The sequence below is a fragment of the Neophocaena asiaeorientalis genome, unplaced genomic scaffold (assembly GCF_003031525.2).
Source record: "Neophocaena asiaeorientalis asiaeorientalis breed wild unplaced genomic scaffold, Neophocaena_asiaeorientalis_V1.1 scaffold177, whole genome shotgun sequence".
Taxonomy (NCBI): Eukaryota; Metazoa; Chordata; class Mammalia; order Artiodactyla; family Phocoenidae; genus Neophocaena; species Neophocaena asiaeorientalis.
This window is the reverse complement of record NW_020172779.1, coordinates 11,007,823-11,025,223: the sequence shown is the minus strand read 5'-3', so window position 1 is coordinate 11,025,223 and position 17,401 is coordinate 11,007,823.

Below are 17,401 nucleotides of genomic sequence, written 5' to 3'. Positions count from 1 at the left end.
ATATGACAGTAGAGGCAGGTATATAATCTTTACCCCTGGAAATTGGTATGCCTTTTCTTTTGCCAGGGCTTTCAGGGAGAAGGAGTGTTGTTTTGAGTCAATCAGGTCAGGAATTGAGCTGTAACATGTATTTACAGTTGCTATCCTTACCCTTCCTGCATCACAGGCTCAAGTTCTAGTGTTACCTTGTGTCTAGGGTGGAGGCTGGTTTGCAAGATGGTTTCCCTCAAGGTCTGCTCCACTTTCAGCTTCAAGTCTTCTCTTTTCTCAGGTTCCTCGAGGTGTTCTCTTCCCATGCTCTTGTCCTCTCTTGGCAGTAAATGGCTCCTGGTTGGTGTGAAGGCAGAGGATGTTCCCTGTTGTTCTGATTGAGACTCGGGTAGGTACTCTGTCCTTGACTCTTGGAACACAAGACTTTTGCGTGATCTTGCCCTTCCTTAAGCTGTAAGGGACCTCTTGGTTTGGGTCCCAGATATATTCCTGCCCTTCATCCAGGGATAGAGGGTCTTTTTTGTTTCCTTTCCCAGCTGCAGTGAGTCTTCACCACTGTCCAAAGCCAAAACTCTTTATTGCTCTTTCCTACAAGCTTAATGTTTTTATTCTGTAAAGCAGGGTAGATGGATCTAGGAAGGGCTCATGTCTTTCCCCCGGTGGCTGCTGGCTGATTCTCGGAGGCCTGTGCCATAAGGAAGACTTTCTTGGGATTCTCACCCTGCCTCCAGTCACTCCTGTGAGCACCTGATGAGGACTGCTGAGGACAGCCAGTTAGTGGGTGGGAATTACCATGGTGCCAGGGGTTCTGTAACCTCACGTTAGCCCGCACTTGGCCTCTAGCAATTTGTTAAAGTTTTAGCTGAATTCTTATCAACAGCTGCTATGGCTCCTGGTAGCATTTGTCCTCAGTAAGCAACTGTTCATGCCCTGGCTTTTCTTGAAGGCATCTTCCTTTCTTTTGATTTGGGGTTAGTCGGTTGTCCTGTGACCTCAGTACCCTGGTTCAAAAAGACACTGTGAATTTGCAAATCTTTCAGCATTGTGTTTGTAGTACTTGTGGCAATGCCACTCTTTCCCACTTTCTACATCCTAAGTAGATGCCAAAAGTCTTTCACAGCATTCTTCCGGAGGAAGTCACAGACACAAATGAGAGTTTTACTTTGGGCTTTCTCTCTGTCATTCATGGAGTTGAATTCAATAAGCACTTTTGGGCATCTGGAATGCCCAAATCTTACCTTCAAACAGTTCATAGTCTACTAGGAGTGATAAATGCAACAACAGATCATTTTTGAATAGCACATAGGTGCTAAGGTAAGGGTAATCTATGCTGGCAAATAAGGGGGGTGGTAAATGAGGCACAACCCAGGTAAGAGACAAAGGAGCTTTCCTAGGGGAGATGACACCTACATTAGTTCTTAAAATAAAAACATTTTCCCGGTGTAGAAAGCTGGGTAAGGCCTTCTAGGCAGAAGGAGCAGAATGGTCTGAATTATAGAGTTAGCATAATTTGTGCCTGAAAAAGATGAAATGAAATATTCCTGAGTCCTATTCATAGAAATTTTGATATAGTTACTCCAGGGCAAGGCTCAGGAATGTGCACAAAACGTCCGGAGGACTCTGATCCATCAGCCCAGTTTGCGAAGCCCTGCTTGCTTCTCAGGCTTCATTTGCCCTCCCTGGTTATCATATTCAGCCTCTTAGTTTCCGCTCTTCACCTGCGAGTAAGATGGTTGAAGGCTACATTCCAGGGGATGAGCATGGAGAATACTGGAGAATACAGAGCACTGTCTTTTCAGTCGGGTTTAAATCCCAGCTGTGGCACTAGGTCACACTTGGCTGATTTTAGTTTTCCTCATTTTTTTTTGCGGTACGCGGGCCTCTCACTGTTGTGGCCTCTCCCGTTACGGAGCACAGGCTCCAGACGCGCAGGCTCAGCGGCCATGGCTCACGGGCCCAGCCGCTCCGCGGCATGTGGGATCTTCCCGGACCGGGGCACGAACCCGTGTCCCCTGCATCGGCAGGCGGACTCCCAACCACTGCGCCACCAGGGAAACCCAGTTTTCCTCATTTTTAAATGGGAAGAATAATATTATCTATGATTACTATTTTACTACTAAATTAAGGCTACCATTGAAAAGACTTTTGTAATGGTCCTGGGATAAGACAATAAGGGTCTGAGAAGAAGAAAGAAAAGATGGCTCTAAGAGACATTAGGATGGCAGAATTGAGAGGTTACACTTTAGTCACTTACTCTTGCTGAAAGCTAACTATGGCAAGTACCGGGTTGGCGCAAAAGTTCATTCGGCTTTTGGTAGCATCTTACAGAAAAACCTGAACGAACTTTTTGGCCAGTCCAATGCTATGAGAGGCACTTGCCTTGCCTTCTCTCATTTGATCTCTGCACTGACTTTGACATGGGTACACTGCCATGTTACAGATGAAGAAACTGTAATTCAGAAAGTGTAAGCGACCTGCCTAACGTGACATAACTGGGAGAATGGAGTTATCGTTTACTAGGATGAGAAAGACTCCAGAAGGAGCAGGTTTGGGGGTGAAGGTCCGCAGCTCCATTCTGTGTATTAAGACTCCAGAAGGAGCAGGTTTGGGGGCGAAGGTCCGCAGCTCCATTCTGTATACGGTAACTCTGAGCTACCTGTTACACGTCAAGTGGCGATGTCATGAGGCAAAGCGCGTTTTAAGTTTTCACGTGCCCCTCCCCTTTCCTTCCACGGGCGTTCTCAGCTCTCCCTCACAGTCAGCTGTTCATCTCTGTAAACCATCATGGCCTTCCTATGCAGGTTTTCCAAAAAAAAAAGGAACTTTAGTCCAAACCAAATATAATTTTCAGAGAATCCAGAGAAAGGTCATATGAGGTTGTGAAATGTGACTTGGCATAAAGTTGGCCTCTTAAGAAATGGAGAGAAAGAAGACATGATCCCTTGTCTTAAGGAGCTCAGTCTCCCGCATGAACCAGGCATGATAACCCACAACTACAGTCACGGCCAGATTGACAGTGCAGCTCCCAGAGGTTAGGATTCAGGATCCCTCACACCCATGGACCCTTTCCACATCCCTATTAATAGGTTCACATGATCCATATGTACTTATAAAATTTGCAATAGGAAGATATTTTAACCCGAATAAGTTGTGTCCAATTTTGTAATTCTGTTCTTGTCCTTAAAGAGAAGCCCCTAAAATTGCAGAAAGCTTCATGTCCCACATCACCTGGATCTTCCCCTGATTCTCTTACAACGTGACATTGCGCTAATGTGGGTTTACCCAAAGTACAGGGCAAGGAACCCCTAAGGGTAACTGGAGGAATTTGAGCAAGGTGACACTTGACCTAATGGTAAGTGAGATTTCTCTAGGCAAATAGTGACACAGATGGAGGAAAGGGGTGGGGTGAGGAGAGAGTTTTGCTCCAGGCATGAGGAACAGCATTCGGGGGTGGGAGTGCTTGCCACGGTTTAGGACATAGCATAGAAAAAGAATAAATGCTTTAGGACAAAGTCGATGGAAAAGTAAGTTTTTACATTTTTTTTTTTAACAGAAAATGAAGCTGGGGAAGCAGTAGTGGCTAGATCAGGGGTTTGGATTTTGCCTCTTTGGTGATGAGGACCTACTGACGAATACTGGCTGGGGGGATGGTGTGATTATATCCTATCCTTAGAAGGCTCCCTTGAGTAATCTTGGGAAATTCCTGGTGACCTTCTTAACACAAGATACACTGAGATGGGAAGAAAGACGTACTGCTGCTTTCATGACTGCAGGGATCGGGGCTGGGGTTGCGGGGCATGAAAGAGCCAGGGCAGCGGGACTCCTGGATTTTCTCAGTTTTCAGTTGCCTGGGCACAAGGGGAGAAAGAAGAGACTGATGCCTATTCCCTTACATTTCTTTCCTCCAACCTTGCCATTGGCAGTTCTTTCCAGGAAAGCCTTCCAACGCTACACTTTTCCTCATACCATTGAATCCATCTCTCTCACAACTGCCTTGCAGTTTAGCCACAAGCCACAAAGAATAAACAGCATCTCCACCATCGGGCCCCGCTGCGGCTAGGAGTGTGAATGGGTCCTGCAGAAATGAAAAGCTATGAAGCACTAAGTCAGTAACAACAATGCAGATCAAATGTGTACTCAAAAGACCCTCAAGGAAAAAAGGGGTTTTTAAGTTATGTTTTTAAGCCTAGAGAAGTCTGAGACGTGATTCTTCCATGAACAGGAGTCCTTGTTTCCAACTTTGTCCCCTCAAAGCCATCAGGAAATGCCAATTTGTCCTAGTCTCTCTCCCCGCTTCATCCACAACTCCACGGAGTGGTCTCACATCTCCACCCTCACCACCCCAGCTTCATACTCCTGCCACAAGGATCAGCTTACATCTCATCTCATCCCCCAGGTCCCTGTCACCTCACCGACCCGGCCAATTCTCTTTTAAGAATACATTTCATCCTGCCTTCTTTACCTGGCTCAGGTGCGGCTCTCCCAGGGAATCTTGGACTCTGGTATCCCTCCTCTGTGCTCCCATCACACGCCCCACATAGCTCCTTTTGCATTTATCACTGCCACCTCTAGTGTCCAGGTAGGGCTGGCCTTCTTCCAGGGCATTCACATGGGCCATTCCTACTGCCTAGAACACCTGCCCTCCTGGCTTCCTTCAGTGGCCACTCTTACCCGTTAAGCCTCATTTGCAATATCCTGACCTCAGAAATGGGCTTCTTGAACCTCCCGCCTATACTGTCACCCCCAACCTATGTCCCTGCTCTATGTCCTCACAGTCCTTCTCCAAGAGACTTAGCCCAGTGCCATTTAGGTTACTTACAGCGCGAGTATTAATGTCTTCCTACCCATTGGACTAACAGCTTTATAAGAGCAAGAAAGACATCTGTGCTATTGATCAAGTTATCTGTCTAACATGATCACACTAGGAAATCAGCATCTGGTCAATGAATAGACTTGTCTTCACTCTTTAAGTTAAAATACAGTAAGTCCCCTACACACGAACCTTCAAGTTGCAAACTTTCAAAGATGTGAATGTGTGTTCCGTCAACGACAGGCATGAGCGAGACTGCAGCTTGCCCTCCGTCTCCTATCGCTGACGATCCTTCAGCTCTACCATCTCCCACCTCCCCTCCCCCTCCAGTCAGTAACTCTTCTCGCCTGTTTCCTCGGTGTCAGCCCCTCTACGCCAGCAGTTGTACTGTGCTACTGCACTTTTTTTGTTGGTTTTTTGCAGTACGCGGGCCTCTCACTGCTGTGGCCTCTCCCGCTGCGGAGCACAGGCTCCGGACGCGCAGGCTCAGCGGCCACGGCTCACGGGCCCAGCCGCTCTGCGGCATGTGGGATCTTCCCGGACCGGGGCACGAACCCGCGTCCCCTGCATCGGCAGGCGGACTCTCAACCACTGTGCCACCGGGGAAGCCCTCTACTGTACTTTTCAAGGTACTGTACTGTAAGATTAAAAATGTTTATTTTTTGCATGTGTTTGTTTTTTATGTATTATTTGTGTTAAAGTATTATAAACCTATTACAGCACAGTACTACAATATATAGCCAATTGTATTAGTTGGGTACCTAGGCTACCTTTGTTGGACTTACGAACAAATTGGGCTTGAAAACAAATTGGACTTACAGACGTGCTCTCAGAATGGAACTCGTTTGTATGTAGGGGACTTACTATAATCAAGCTGGGGATGGATAAGTTTTCTAAGACAGAAACCAACTTCTCCGCCAGTTAGTGGCACAGAAGATGGCTGTATTAGGCTTTCCTCTTAGAATAGGACTGTGTCCTATTCAAGACAAATGAACAACACCAAAGAAGAGGGAGTTTATCCAGGTGAAAGATAAAGTACTCGTTTGTTTAATCAAGAAGAAGTCATTTGTCCCCACTTCTCCCCCAAACGAGAGAAGAGAACCCAGGATATTTATTGCCAACCAGCTTACATGCCTAATCACAGCCCTGGAAGCACGCCACTCTCTAATAGACAAAATTAGGTTAAAAGGCTGGGGTTGGTCACATGGTTTCAGAAAATGGCACTATATTTAGGAGTTTTGTTCCAAATATAATCAGATTCCAAAGGCCTGCGAGGGTTTATTTATTTATGAAAATGAGGACCCAGTGCCTTCTGAAGTCAGTGCGTTAGCAGCCCCCGTGCGCTGGAGTGGCGTTTCTCTGAAAAAATAACAAGGCTGCTTTGACCCAGGAAAGTCACAGCCTGAGAGGCTTATTTTTCAAGCAGCATTTATTTTCTGCTGGTTTAAAACATGCTCCCCTTAGGAATACCCTTCTAAGTGCCCCAGAAATGTGGATCCGCTGACTGTGTAACGTCAGCCCTCCTGTGCACCCGATGGGGATCTCATTCCCCACAGCAGGCAGGCATCCAGCCACCCCTTCTCATTCCCCATCTTGCTTTCTTCTGAAAAATGAACGTTTTTCCTGAGAAGAGAGGAATGGAATAGACATAGAACATGCTCTCGAGTAGATGCGGAGGAGGGAAGAAATCTAGCGAAGATTAAATTTTTAAAAAAAGGATTTTTTTTCTGCCAGCCCCCCACTCCCAAACACTTCCTGCCCAATTTCATGTTTGCTGAGGCCTCTTTTAGTCAGCCCTACTTCCTGGGCTGCTTTCAGTAATGGAGAGAGGGGAGCTTAACAAATGTTTCCGTGTTTGCTTTTGAAGCAAAGACAGGTAAGAAGGGACCCATTCACAAGAGCATTGGTGAGCCAAAATAACAGGTGGCCGCTGGGCGGAAAGAAATGAAACCCTAGAACATTTCAGTCCTCAGGACCCTGTTATCTGCCCTTCTCATCAGAACGTGACTCCTGATTCATTTTGAGGAAAGTTCCAAAACCCCAGGCTATTTGCATCCTTCCCTTTTCTCACAGAGTTCTCTCAAGTGTGTCTGGTCATATGGCTTCTGATTTATACTGACTCCTAGTTCCTCTTTCTCAGGTGGAGACCTTCCTGACCTCTTGTAAAAATTTCTACTTCTGAGGAGTGGTTGGAGTTAACCTGTTTGTCCTGTGCTGAGCATCTCACATGTGTTAGCCCCGGGGTGGAGATGGGGGCCATTCAGAGAGAAAGGCATGGCCTTCCTTTCATCCTAACTCCATGTGTATATCTATCGTCAAAACCCGACAGGGCAAGTCAGAAGCTGTGGGTCCACGGTTGGTGCAACTTGGGCATGGTACCTTACCTCTCTGGGACTCGGTTTTCCTATATGTAAAATGGGGTAACCATCTCTCACTTGATATTTTATAGGGCTGATGTGGGGATCCAATGAAATGATGGGAGTGGAGGCATTTTGTAAACTCTACATGTCTGTAATGCAAGCTACTAGGATTAAGTGAGTAGTTTAAGATTAAGCAAGGCTCCCATTTTGACCCTTGCTGTACGTTGGAATTATGTCAAATGCCATGAAAAAAATGCTGACGTCCTGGCATCATTTCCACATACTGGCATAGGGACTGTTAAGGGCCATTTTTTTCAAACCTTTTTTAAATGTGCAGTCATGTTCGGGAACTGCTAGTAAATAAAAGAGCTGTGGATGTTGAGAGAAAGGAGAACGTGTGGAGCGGGATGTACAGAAAGGAAAAGCCTTGAAGGAAAACGTAGGAATTTGAGTGGCTGAAGGGATCTTTTCCAAGCGGAAGTGGTGACGGGGTGGGGGGGCGTGGTGTGGAGTGAAGACAAGTGAGAGCAGGGAGCTGGTAAGTCAATTAATCATGCAGTAGTGCCCTGCAGGGACTCAGGAAGGCAAGGCCTCCCCCACACCCCCACCCCGGGAAGCGCTAAGTGTCTCTCACTGGTGACTTCACAATACCCTGTACTTCTCTATGTCACTGCGCTGCTACATTGTATTATAACTGTCTGGGTCTGTGTGTGTTTGCCCCAGTGGACCATGCATTCTCTAAGGACACAGATGGTTCCAATCGTCTCTGAATCCTCGGCACTGAGCCAGGTGACTGTCACAGATGAAAAGCTTAATACATGATGGTTGACGAAACGACAGGAACTGGGCACCTGCTAAGGAAGTATTTTAGGTTTGACTGCCACTTTTTAATGGGACGCCTAAGACCAGCTATTTTGCCTCTTTGGGTTTCAAGGTCCTCCTGTTGTGCGGTTCTAAGGCTCTAGGAATTCAAGTATTTGAGTAGCATGGGGTCTAGAAAGAGGTCGACATTCAGCGAAGTGCCAGTTTCAAATAATTAGAACCTTTAATTCAGGTCAGTGCTTCTCAAACTTTAATGTGTATACTAAGTTACCTGGGGATTTTGTCAAAATGCCGGCACTAATTCAGTAGCGATGGGGCAGGGGGGTGCTGAGATGCTGCATTTTTAACGAGCTCCCAGGTGATGTCAGCGAGGTCAGCCGGTGGACCCCACTGGAATCATACATACTCCCAGGCGAGGTGGAGGCTGCCGGACCATGAACCGCACTTGGAGTAGCAGGTCATTAGGCTACGTCTGTGTGATTCCAAAATGACCTTCTGAAAACTTTTCACCCCATACCCTGAAATAATAGATTAAAAACAATTGTTTTTTGGCTAGAAAAATAGGATTTAGGACCACCAAACCTGGTCTCTAATCCTGTCTCTATCACGTCCTAACCATGTGATTTTAAGCACATTACCTCAAAACTCTTCATCTCAGTGTTTCAATTTATAAAATGGAAGAATAAAATCGATCTCAAGAAGGAAGACTCGGGGGATGTGAGAATCCAGTACGACGATGTGATGATGTATGTACTGCAATTAGTATGCAGCCAGTGCTTACCACATGCTAATTCTCTTCTTACTGACTCAGCAACACTGCAAGTAAAGAAGTTTCAGGAATTATAGGTTTTCCTCTTCACATAGATAAGTTAAGCTTTGTAGGAAATGCAGTACCTTTCACTTCCTTTCTTTAGTGGGCATGAAACCCCCAGCTGTGTCTTAGCACGGAATCAGTGGGAAGAAAAGAGTAAAAGTGAAAAGCTCTCAGAGAGGCTGACTCACACTCCTTAGGGAAAAGCAGCCAACCTGTGAGGTTTTGTAGGGAAGATGCTAAGGCCAGTTTGGGGGAAACATGAAGTGAAAAAGACGAGAAAGACACAGGAACTTCCCCTACGATTTACCACTTTACAAGACAAGCCTTCTCCCTTCAACTCTCTGCTTTCAATACTGAACCCTGAGTCCTGCTGGGTTTTAGATCTTTAGAGCTTTAGACACATTTTATTTATATAATTAGGATGAAGGGATCAGGACCACTTCATATTTTGGCCTCCTGGAAGGTCAGATGGGAACACAAATATTCCTATCTGGATCAATCTGTACCATGGTCCCATGTAGTAACCGCCATAATCATTTCTCAGGCTTGTAAATATCACACTTCAAAGGTAACCCCTGGGGTGATTTTTAGTGACTTCCAATGGGTGTGGGCAGCATTGTCAGCTTTCCACTGTCTTCTTTGTACTGTCTTCTGGTTTCCAGGTATCTGCTGGACACAAGCTGACCCTAGATTATTCACCTGGCAGCTCTGGGGGACCGGAGCAACAAACATGCAGCTCAGGTGTGTTCATGCTGCATATTTAGCTCGCTCATATGCTACATTTGCTAATCTTAGCCAGGCGCTAGGAAAACAATCTGATTAGGGATATAATCCTGTGACCATCTGCTTTATTTATCACTCCCAGAAGGAATTTGCATTTTAAAAGAAGCGCTTCTTAAAGTAAATGAGTCTCCCATTCTGTGGGTTACAGTGACTGCTCATTGCACAAATTTGGGGAATTGAAAAGCGTACAAATGTACAAGCTTAAGTTTTGCATTCTGAATATCTATATTAGGCCTTGAGCATCTCTAGTTTAGAAAGGTTTCCACGTGATTCTGATGCCAGTCAGAGTTGCAAACTCCTGTCTATTGGTGAATTATTATGCAATACTGGAAGGTTTTCCTCTGCCTGCTCTTGACTTAAACATCCATTCAGTCATACATTTCTGTGTAATAAAACACCCCAAGACCTAATGAATTAAACAAAAATGATTAAATATTTCTCATGATTCTGTAGATTGCCTGGGCTCAGCTGCGTGGCTCTTCTGCTCCACATAGCATTAGCTGGGTCGCTCGTTTGGCTGCATTCAGCTGATGTCTGGGGCTGGCTGGGTGATCTGAAACGTCTTCTCTCATGTCTGCAGGGCCCGTTCTCTTCCATGCAGCCTCTCCACGTGAATAGTTTGAGTTTTCGCAAAGCATGGTGGTCTCAGGATAATGAAAATTCTTACAGTGTTGCTAGCTTCAAGAGTGAAAGCGGAAGCTGCCAGGCTTCTTAAAGGCAATGCTTAGAACTGATACGTCTATGATATGCCTCCCCAGGCTTAAGGGGATGTGACATAGATAGTACATTTTGAGGGACAGAATGACAAGTGCATATAGGGAAGGAAGGAACAGGTAGTGTCATCTTTGGAGACGGCTTACCAGGACGTCTTCCAACCAATTTGCTAAAGAACAGGAATCTGAAGCATAGCACCTTCTTCTGAAGACTGTCAATCCTTACACTAAACAAAACAGCACAAAATGGACCAGGTGAGTATCTGAGACTGCAAATGGCTGTCGTAAAGGGATTAGAGAACTAATGGGATTCCTCCCTCTGTTATATTCCTGGAAAAGAGGCTAACTGACCAACTCTAATTGCAGTAAGTCCCCTGCATACGAACGAGTTCTGTTCCAAGAGCGTATCCGTAAGGCTAATTTGTTCGTAAGTCCAACAAAGTTAGCCTAGGTACCCAACTGACACAATTGGCTATATGGTACTGTACTGTAGTAGGCTTATAATACTTTTCACACAAATAATACATAAAAGACAAATACACGCAAAAAATAAAACACTTTTAATCTTACAGTAGAGTACGTTGAAAAGTACTGTAGTACGGTAGAACAGCTGGCATCCAGGGGCTGGCATCGAGGGAACAGGCAAGAAGAGTTACTGACTGCAGGAGGGAGAGGAGGTGGGAGGTGGTAGAGCTGAAGGATCGTCAGCGATAGGAGATGGAGGGCAAGCTGCAGTCTCACTCACGCCTGATGCTGATGGCACAGGTTCTGGTTCCTTGCTGGGTTCAATTCCATCTACCCTCTTGAAAAACGATCCAGTGACGTCTAGGTAGTAGCTCTGTTTTTCTTGTCATAGCTGACACGTGCCACTGGATTGCATGCTGAACGGCTGCTGCAACTTTTGTATACCATTCTACGTTTGGGTCCTGTGCCTCAAACACTAACAGTGCCTCCTCAAATACAGAACATCCCCTCGCCATTTCCTGCGTCGTGAATCTCTTCGGTTCTTCAGCTACTTCTTCTTTCTCTTGTCTTCATCCTTTCTTGGCTCTTGGCGCTTCTTAGCAGTACCAGCTACATCACTGCTGCTTTTAGCCTTGCTTACAGTACTGTACAGTAAAGGACAACCACTTGTAGAGGATGCACGCATGGGGCAATGTATGCCAGACACGTGAACTAACTTATGTGATTGGACACGCGAACGCACATTTGCATCTTTGAAAGTTCGAAACTTGAAAGTTCTTATGTAGGGGATTTGCCAGAGAGGAAACTCAGGCTAACACTCCCTCTTCGCACTCTCCTAAAGCCCAAGGGAGCTTTGTGGGAGGGTGGCACAATCAAATGGAAAGAACATGGGTTTGAGCCTAGCAGAAAGGGTTTAGGCTCCTAGATCTGCCAGGTGAGACTTTTGGTGGGTTCATTTCCTGAGCCTCAGATTTGTCTTCAGAACGGTGCACACGGTACCTTCTCTTAGGCTTTTTGTGAAAACTCAAGGTGGTGATATATACAGGCGCCAACTGAACTGTTTAGCAAGTGTTGTATCTCTTGTACTAAGCAACATTTCTCATTCTTAAGAGACCTAACATTGTGGAGGTATTTATAGTCACAGGGAAGAGAAAACACTTATGGGAGAAGGAAGGAGAGAGAGCAAGCAGCTAAATGGATATTTAATGAGCAAGTGTGTATAATTTAAAATGTAGAGGTTCATTTGTTGGGTGAGTCACCAAAAAGAATTTCTCTGACATTGATAAGCGTTGTGTGTAGTTTCATTTCATTTTCCAGAACAGTGATTCACTCTCCCTTGGAACAGTCATATCTGCTGGGAAGTTTAAGGAGGGAACCTTGTGAAAGCATCAGTGCTCTAAGCCAGGTGGGCTGTGGAGGTAGAATCTGAAGAAACCAGAGGAGAGAAGAAAGGAAGAATGGATTACAAAAGATGGGCAAGATGCCCGGAATTTCGTACCTACGTCATCTCTTTTGTAGTAAAGGGGAAATTCCAGGATGCAACGCTACCCCAGATACTTCAGTGCCTCCTTTACCTATTGGAACAAGGACGGCATTGTTTCACAAAACACCCCTTGATCCAGCTTAGAACACCCGTTTTCCTTGCTTCTGTCTAGAATGATGTAATGATACTCTGCTTTCAAACCCATAGCCCGGTAATTAATAGGAAAGAAGAATACCAATGATCTGGTCTCTAAGGGGCCGTAAATAGAAATCAGAAGGGCTTTTTCCATTTTCAAGATTTTATTCTTGGGATTAAGAGAAAGCTTACAGGGCAGGAAGGAAGAGAGCTAAAACGAGGCAATGTGTACTGTGCAGTGGCTGCTACGCTGGCTATCCGATCATGTTTCTCTCATTGTATATTTTTACAACAACATTCCAATAGCGGCACTATTAGTCCTAGTTTATGGCTGAGTAAATTAAGGCTAAGCGTAGGTAAATCCAGTGAAGATGAATTCAGAGTCCAAAGTGTTCAATCAGAGCCTTGTTATGTGAGAGTAAGATGAAAAATCAAGGAAGAAGATGTGTCACGCATCTTTTTGCCTCAATCAGAAAGACATCCTAGAAATATCACTAGATAAAGCTGCCTGTTTCAGAACGTGACAGAAAATTTTGACCAAAAATTTTAGAAAGATATGGATAATCTGAACGATTCAAATAGGTTTGACTTAACATATGCAAGGAGCCTACAAATAGATGATACTAACCATTCTATCCATCCAGTATCAGTTGTAAAAACCCAGTACATATTTTGTCACAATAAAAAAAATACTACTTTAAAATTTTCCAAAAATAGAGATTTTTGAAGTTGCAATGTTCTGACCATAATTCAGCAAATCTGAGAATCAAGGACCAAAAGTTCATATGCCCAACAAATAGAAAACCAAAGCAAATATATATATTTTAAAAGTTTAACCACTGGAAAAGTATAGAATACTGTTCATTATAAGTCCAGGAGCAAAGAAGTAAAAATAGAAATTAAATCTTATCTAGGAATCCATGAAAAGATGACTACTTGTTACCAAACCCATTGAATATAAACATATAATTAGAGGGAAATGTATAGCCTAACATGTTTTAATTATTTCATTGAGAATAAATGAATAATTCCAATTAAGAGTCCAGAAAAAGACAGGTAAATCATGAGGGAGTACATGGGAATTGACAAATGCAAAAGGAAAAATTCACGATATAGAAAACAATACGGTAGAAAAGACAAAGAGGAGCAAAATCTGGTTCTTTGAAAAGACCAATGAACGAGATTGAGGTTAATCGTGATGAGCCTGCTGAATGGAAAAACGACATTCATTTCCCTTGCTCCAGGGCACAGAGTGGAAAAGTGGAAAATCTATAATTAAAACCCAGCCTGTCGGGCTTCCCTGGCGGCGCAGTGGTTAAGAATCCGCCTGTCAATGCAGGGTACACAGGTTCGAGCCCTGGTCCGGGAAGATCCCACATGCCGCGGAGCAACTAAACCTGTGCGCCACAACTACTGAGCCCGCGTGCTGCAACTACTGAAGCCCGCGCACCTAGAGCCCGTGCTCCGCAACAAGAGAAGCCACCACAATGAGAAGCCCATGCACCACAGCGAAGAGTAGACCCTGCTCACCACAGCTAGAGAAAGCCTGCATGCAGCGACAAAGATCCAATGCAGCCAAAAAAATAAAAAATAAAACAAAACAGAAACCTGCCTGTCTGCATCTAGAGCCCTGTCTAACATATCATCCACTATGAAAAGGATCAAGAAAATAGGACATTAATAAACTGACTTGAAGATGGTAAATAAAGGTTTTTCAACATTTCCAAGATACATGGGCTGTAAGAAGTTCAGATAGCCTACATCATTATTCCTTTCCCTTCATGGTCACAGAGCAAGTCATGCTTGGTTAACATCAAGCTATAGCTGGTGCCCAACGACTTTCCCATTTTCAGAACACTTCTGCAATTTTTCCATCAATGTTGAATATATGAGATCCAGGGAAAGGTGAGGAAACTGACACTAAGAGAACAAAAATGTCCAGGCCAAGAAGAGAAGTCAGAATTGGACCTCAGGGGCTTTTCTGAACTTGATTCATGTATCAGTCACACTTTTATATAGGTTATATCGGAGTAGATTTTATGATCCCCATTTTGCCAGTGACAATACTAGGGCACAGAGAGGTTCAACAACCTGCCCAAGGCCACACAGCCAGTAAGGAGCAGCATCTGACTCCAGGCTGCCTGACTCTGGAGCCCGCGCTTGCAAGCGCCTCACTGAGCCACTCCCTAACCCCTGCTGAGTGACTTCGGCTCTCTTGGTGTGTTCCCCTCCTCCACATTGACTCCTGTGATGGTCCTTCACATTTCCTGGCTGGCCCAGAATCTGTGATAGGGTGTTATAAACTGATTAGGCCAGGAGGGGTGCAGCCGTGTGAAAAGAAAACACACAGCTGCACTGTTCTTTCCTTCAGCTGATCTTTCTCCTGTTACATAAATGGAATGTTATACAAATGTTTCCGCCATGAGTTTCCTTTCAAAGGATGAATAAAAGAATGAGGCGTTTTGTTTTCCTTTGTTCCCTGGTAGCACCTATGTTAAGAATTTGTGCTTAAAACATGACTCACTAATTCTTGGAGCAAAGCACAAGGAAGTGAACAGATCTAATGCTTCTGTGAGATGTAGGCTTGAGCTTGTGTGGGAAAAAATCAACTGGAAGCGCTTAGGCAAAGTTTCATTCAAAAACAACAATTCTCCCATCCCAACATGACTGTCGTGTTCAAGTAGCCCTGTTTGCTTTCTTGTATCATGGTCAAATATTTCAGGCAAGTGATGTCTAGTTCCTTTGCATGTGGGTGTGTGCCGAATTGTTCGAGTTTATAATTATTAACTGAATCATTGCTTTGCTGTTCGATAGGCAGTTTGGATTTGGGAATAGTTATTTACAGAACAAAAGTGGGAGGGACGTGGTTTAAATACAGTGCAGGGTAAAGAAGCTTGAAAAGTACCGAATTTCTGTGGACATAAGTCCAATAAGCTTTCAACTCAGCCCGATGCATTTTAATTCCCTGAGCCTGTGTATGCTGTGGGCAGAACATTTCCTGCTGGAGGAGTGAGGTCTGAATCTTAGCACACAGAAAGACATTCTCAGAATCTGCTTTCTAGAAAGTGACAGACACGGGCAACCTCCACTTCCCACCCCCTCCAGCCCCGGGAATTTGATTGCCTGGAATGTTCTCATTACAATTCCTTGGCTCCAGGGAGCTGCGTGAATGTCGGTGAGTCAGCTTGCTAGCTACTGAGGATCCAAAGCAGGCTGCCTGGGTGCCCAGGATGTTTTCTTTGGAAGAAACCCTCTTCTTTGAATTTCTTTTCTTCGCAGGAGATCATGAGTGGGAAGTCACTTTGGGTGTGACTGTTGATCTCTCTTCTTTCCTATTCATTGCTCAGTACCTTCAAAAACATAAGTCCTGGGGCAAAGAGGAATTTGGAGGATCAACTAGAAGAACACTCCAGAGACCATCTTTTCTGATGGTTGACAAAATTTCTCCCAATAGCCTCTGCTTGTCTATCCATCAGATCCCAAAGTGTGTTAGCGAACGCGTAATGTTTCCTCCCGAAAACTGTGGCATAGACAGAAAAATCAGGGCTATCACCAAGTTTTCCCTCATTATCAAAATGTTATCACTCCTGGATAACTTAGCACCCCTCCCTCTGATCCAGGCTCGAAAGTACCATCACCTGTATTACCACGATTGCTGGTACTGCTACAACCACCATTGTTGAACCCTGACGCGCACCCCCTGCATCACTGCCATACCTCCACCATCACTGCCACTATCCCCACCATCAGCACCAGTAACTCATCCACCCAAAACTACATCTTAGCTGCTCCACATTCACCACTACCGCTAACAATGGCACCATCATCACTACCTTCATTTAATTCAGCAGTTTTCAATTGAGCAGTTATTGAAATAGTTATTAACTGAGTACAGCCTGGCACTCTACTAGGCCCTAGAGATATCAAGAATACTATACCATGATTCCTGCCCTGGAGGACAACAGTCTATTAGAGGAACTTAGAAAATTATATAAATGGCAATTATGCAAGATATAAGGAAATGCATGCTGTAGGAGAGATATAAATAAGATGCTGGGTTTACTTAAGGAGTAGGGTAGAGAGTATAGTAATTCAGGAGGATCAGCTTAAATGTCACTTTTTCTGGGGAGCTGGAAGCTGGGAATGATTTTAACTCCAAGTAACACAATAGCCAAACTAGAATAATTAAGATGTAATTATTGCACGTGGCAAGATGTCTAGTGCTGGCTCAGTGGCTCAAGAATATCAGGGCTCTAGGCCACCACTGATGTAATTCCCCTTCCTTTTCATTCATGGCTGCAAAATGGTGGTCTCCTGTGGCCAACTGAAGTCAAAGTCAGCAAATGAGGGGAGGCAGAGTGGAGGGAGACCTCCCCTCTCAAGCCTATCTACTTTGACAAGGTAGAGAAAACATCTCCCATAAGACTAGCAAAGGCCCTTCAACGTGTCTTTGGTTAGAATTGAGTCATATGGCTACCCCTCGCTGCACGGGAGGCCTGGGCTAATGACCTAGCATTTGCAGCCCGTCTAGTTAAGGCAAAAAGGAAAAGGAAGAAATGGACTGAAATCGCTGGTTGTTACGAAGCCAAATGACATGCTGCAAAAGAGAAACCTACAGTCCTGCCCAAGGAAGCCTTCTGTGATCCTCTAGAAGGTTCTGGTGTTCTTCTTATAACACCCTGCACCACTGCTTGACAATTTCTTTGATAAATCACACCCAAATAATGACAAAAATTATAATAAAAATTTGCTTAAATATTTGTTTAACTTCTGTCTACCCATTAGATTTTAAGATCTAGGAGAATGGGGTCAAAGTCTGTATTGTTCATCATGGTATCTTCAGCATCTAGCACAGGGCTTACATGTAGAAGACAATCAACACTATTAAATGAATACATATAAGAATGAATGAATAAGCACAGTCCTTGAGCTCTGTTGAGACTGATGAAGAGGACTTCAACAATGGTAAATACCGAGATGTATGTGTATGTATGTATGTATACATGTATGTGTCATATATATATA